Here is a 5,188-nt window from a genome sequence, read left to right as displayed (position 1 = left end):
CCACTTCTCATTGGGTGCTTTGCTCAATCAAAGTTTTGTGTTCTCCCATTCTCACATATTCCTGGGGTTCAATATTGACTTACAAAATAACAAAGGGGTGCAGGTGACAGTTCCTCAGGCGCTGCAAAGCATTCAGGGAAAGATGGCGGGTGATGCTGAGTACAGGCCTGGTGGCTAGTGGCCTTTCCAAGGGAAGCTCAAAGAAGCACAGAGTGAAAGTCAGCTGTCAAGCAGGGAGTGGTGCAAGACCAAAGACCTCATGAGTAGTATCTATCATAAGCATCATCATTGCACTGGAAAAACAAGACAAAGATATGTCACAACTTTAGGACCTATGATAAGAACAAGTGAGATACCACTTTAAAGAGTCATTTCTAAAGGGAGTCACATTGATGGGCCAACTAAGGTCATGAAGTAGCTGCCACAGGGAGGAGACAAAGAAACCCAAGAGAAAAAATTAGGGAAAGTTCTCCCTCCTCCCCAAGCCTAGCTGGGTGCTCCATCTGCACTGTGACATTGCTTGGCCAAAGCCATCTGGATCATCCAGATCTGCCTGTTCTTTCCATAAAGATTTTGAGAACAAAAAGTACAAAGATTTAGCGAGAAAATTAATCTTGAAACAAAGCAGAGGAGTCCTGCCTGCCAGAGACACGAAATGGGAAATGTTTCTTCCTCCTGCACAGAGTGTTACTGGCAGAGTTCTAAGCCCGTCCAGAGGTTTGGGCCAGAATTGCACTTTGAAAATTGAAAAATGAATGAATTTGGACCACTCAGTTTGGGTTTTATATTGGGTTTTATATGCTTGATTAAGATTTATCTGGGCATGATTTCCTTTCAGCTTATCCAGTTAGAGATTGTCTAAACTTTTTGAATTTGTAAATTTATGTCTTTCACCAAATTTGGGGTGTTTTCAGACATTACTTCTTCAAATATTCTGCACCAATCACATTTTCTTCTCCAAGGACACATCTGGAATGAATGCTATACCTTTTACTACGACTCCACAGGTCTCTGAGACCTGATAACTTTGCTTTTTCTAATATATTTTTTCTCTGTTGTTCAGATTGGATAATTTATATTGCTTATTCAAGTTTATAGATTCTTTCCTTTGTCATCATTACTTACTTTATTTTTTATTCTAAAGTATTTGTTTGTTTGGGTGGATTTTTTTTTTTTTTTTACAGCTTGCTTTTCTTTGCTGAGAAATACTATCTTTCCATTTGTTTCAAGTGTGCCCAACCTTACTTCATGCAACAACTTATTATAGCTATCAAGATTCAGATCACCACAGGGTAGACAACTTTCTAGTAATTTATTCTTCCTTATGAGTTGTTGAGATTTTTTCCTATTCATTGTATATAAACTAAATTTGCATTTTAAATATAATTTTGAGATATCTGGGTACTGTTAAAATCCTCTGGGAAACGGGACTTCCTATTGAAGCCATGTTGGAGCAGTAGAGAACAGTTTAACCATCCCTTTGAAACACTGACACTTCTAAAAGAAAACTTAGGAGGAAACATTTGTAACACTGGGTTAGACAAAGATTTATTTAATATGACACCAAAAGAATAATTCATAAATGAACAAATTGATAAATGGACTTTATCAAAATTAAAAATGTCTGCTCTTTAAAAGACTAAAGAATAAAAAGACAAACGAATTGAATTAAAACATTTCCAAAACTTATGCCTAATAAATAACTTTTATCTATAACAAAATTTTAAGACTTTTATCTTGAAACTCAATAGTTAAGAAATAAACTTAATAATTTAAATGCACAGTTTTTCTCCCACTCTGTAGCTTGCCTTTTTAGTTTCTTATGTTTTTTTTTCAAAAGATTAATAGTTAGAGTTTGTATTTAAATCTATGATTAATTTTGACTTAATTTTTGTATATGGTAAGAGGTATCAATGAAGTTCTCTTTTTTGATATATGGATATCCAACTTTTGTCTTTGCACCTTTGTCAAAAATCAGTTGTCCTTATATGTTGATCTATATATTTTTAAAATCTTTCTTCTATTCTATTGATCTATTTATCTATATGCTGTTTCCACATAGTCCTGATTACTTATGTTTTATGATAGTCTTGAAATCAGGTAGATTTCAATTGTTCAACTTTTTAAAAGCATTTTAGTTAATTTAGATATTTTGCATTTTAATGTAAATTTTAGAATTAACTTGTCAATTTCAACACAAAAAAGCCAACTGAGATTTTAATTGAGATTGAATTGAATATATAGGTAATTTGGAAAGAACTGACATGTTAACAACATTGAGTTTTCAGAGACATAAACATAGCATGTTACTTTATTTAGGTCTTTAATTTTTCTCATTAATGTTTTATGGTTTTCAGTGTATAGGTCTTGCATACTCTTGGCAGATTTATCTCTAATATGCATATTTTGAATGCTATTTTATGGTATTGTCTGTAAACTTTAATTTCTGATTATTAATGTATAGGAATACAATTGATTTTTATATTAAGCTTCTATACTGCAACCTTGCTAAATTCATTTACTAGTTCTAGTTCTAGTAGTTTTTATTTATATTTTTTGGTAAAATTGCATCAGATTTTCTACATTGACAACCATGTCACCTGCATATGAAATAAGTGATAGCACTAAAAAAAATTATTTGAAGAGCTCTCTAACGGTGGAAGTTACTCAGTTTTCTTCTACCAAGAAGCCTGCTTCCTAGGAATCTAAGAAAAATTGTCTGTGTGTAAAGAAAATAAAATTTCAAAAGAAAAACTTGGTGGAAGATTGAAGAAACAAAGATTGGGTTGGCCTCTGCTATGTGCAGGAAAGGCTGAAGGTCAGAGCGGCAGCATAAAATTCCACTGGTGCTTGGATTTCTTCTCCCATCACGTGACAGACTTCTTTCAGAGAAAGATATGAGGCATATTTATATTTGACCAACCTGAAACATCCGTGTAAATCTGTGGCAAAAAAAAATTATGAAGTGTGTAAGAATATTTTTTGCCATTTTAAATTTAGAACATTAAAAGTAGCCTTTAAAAACAAAATAGCCCAGTGGCTTTAGATATGTAGTGATTAGTTTTTCTAATAAGCTGCATACATGAAAATGGACACTTTAGCCTCCCCCGCACCAAATAGAGTAGATGGAACTGTGTCATTTCACAAGGTGCCTTTTTTTCCCAAAGACTTTGACTATCAACTTTAAAAAGGATGACATTTAATAAAAGCTTCACATTTTTCATTCCTCTTTGAGCTTCTCTTGATCATGTTCTTTCTGGATAGATTCCCTTTATAACACCTGCAAAGTTATCCATTAAAATGACAACTGAAGGACTGAGTGCACTTGGTGCAACTCTGACAGGCAAGATGACAGAAAGGTTTCCTGCAGTTAGCTGCAAAAAAAAAATGCCTCTGCACCTGGGACCAGAGGGAGAGCTTTTAAGTTGAAGCACAGAGTAATCTTTGATACTCCAGGGATTAAAAATGGAATTGTGATGCTATAGTGCCAGATGAATCAAAGTGATTTTAAATTGGCATTTGAAACCTAAGAATGTAAAGTTTATAAGAAAATTTGCTACAAGAATGCTCCAATTATTACCTCTTATCAATGGGTTAGAATATCATCTTTATGACATTCTATGAATATCATAGAGTATATGATATAATCCACAATTGTCTCTTTAAGTACAATCAAACCTGGATTATTTATACTACAGTAGAGTTAAGATGTTGAGAGAGAAGCTGAGTCACTGGTCTTGGCATCATGCCTTGCTGCTGAATGTCTTTTCGGGTCTTTGAAGATAGGTAATATGTCATTACCTCTGCCACTTCCTTTCTGCCCACCCTAAATCCATACTATTGTACATTTATATGCTCTAACAACCCGTTCCATGCCTGCCCTGCAAGCTCCATACCAGTCAAATTCAAGGACCAGATTCTGCCTTTCTAAAAAGTACGTATTTAGAGAGCTGGGCCAGAGGTAGCTATGTTCCTTCTGTCTTGATTCTTTCTAGCTAGTTGAGATTCAACTGTGTGAAATATGAGAGGGCATGTAATCTCACAATCCATATGGAAAAAAATACTAGAAGATGAAGAATCTTCCTAGCCAGTGGTTGTCCAGCAGCCTACTGAGGACCAGTATCAATGTGGGGATAAGGACACACATGTAATAACTTAATCAATTAAAAAAAATTTTTTTAAAAAGAGTCACCAACTGAGAGTCAGGATATTACACCTGATCAAGAGAAAGATGATGCAGGAGCATCTGAGATTCAATGTCATGACAGGATGCTGATCTTCAAGAACTGGCTCACCCAAAGACAGGGGGCAAGGGCAAAGCTGATATCAAGGGTGAGATTTTACCAAAACTAGAACCTGTTTACATCCCAGAAGCAGGGGAAGGGCAACCACAAGTCTAAAGGAAGATGGGCTGAAAACATGCAGAGTGTTCTTTTGTTCTGTTTTTCAAATATAATTTGCATTTGGTATTGCATTGTGATGACTTCAGGTGCTCAGCATGGTGGTTGGACAGTCATATACTTTGCAGCATGGTCCCCCTGATGTTTCAAGTGCTGACATGGCACCACCATATGTGGTTGTTACAATATTATTGACTATAAAAAAGAAAGAAAATAATATTTAGGTTACATGGGTGTTTGTTTAATATTATTCTTTAAACTGTATAGATAGTTTTATGTATTCTTCTGCATTATATCTTCCCCAAAAAGGTAAAAATAAATATTTCTATGGTAAAGAAAAATCATTTCATTTTAGTATTTTTTGAAGTTACATACTCTATCAACAAATGAAAAGGCAGCTTACTGAATGGGGGAAAATATTTGCAAATCATCCTACATAATAAAAGCCTAGGTGGCATAATACCCTCGCACAACACCCTCGCATGATGTCATCACAAGATGGCTGCCACAAGATGGCCACCCTCACATCATCACAAGACGGCCGCCACAAGATGGCCATCACAAGATGGCTGGCAGGTGAGGGCAGTTGTGGGCAAACAGGCCAGCAGGGGTGGGCAGTTGTAGGTGATCAGGCTGGCAGGGGAGGGCAGTTGGGGGTGAATAGGCTTGCAGGGGAGGACAGTTGGGGGCAACCAGGCCTGCAGGAGAGGGCAGTTGGGAGCAAGATCAGGCCCCCAGCAGGGAAAGGCAGTTGAGGGCGAGATTAGGCCAGCAGGGGAGGGCAGTTG

General features: G+C 36.2%; 1 pseudogene; it reads left to right on the top strand.

The window, feature by feature from the left end:
- Positions 1–4,400, top strand: part of LOC106727978 — a 9,453-nt pseudogene extending 5,053 nt beyond the window's left edge.
- Positions 4,401–5,188: the final 788 nt, after the last annotated feature.

This window comes from Myotis brandtii, unplaced genomic scaffold (genome assembly GCF_000412655.1).
Source record: "Myotis brandtii unplaced genomic scaffold, ASM41265v1 scaffold513, whole genome shotgun sequence".
Lineage (NCBI taxonomy): Eukaryota > Metazoa > Chordata > Mammalia > Chiroptera > Vespertilionidae > Myotis > Myotis brandtii.
This window is presented reverse-complemented; position numbering and strand designations above follow the sequence as displayed.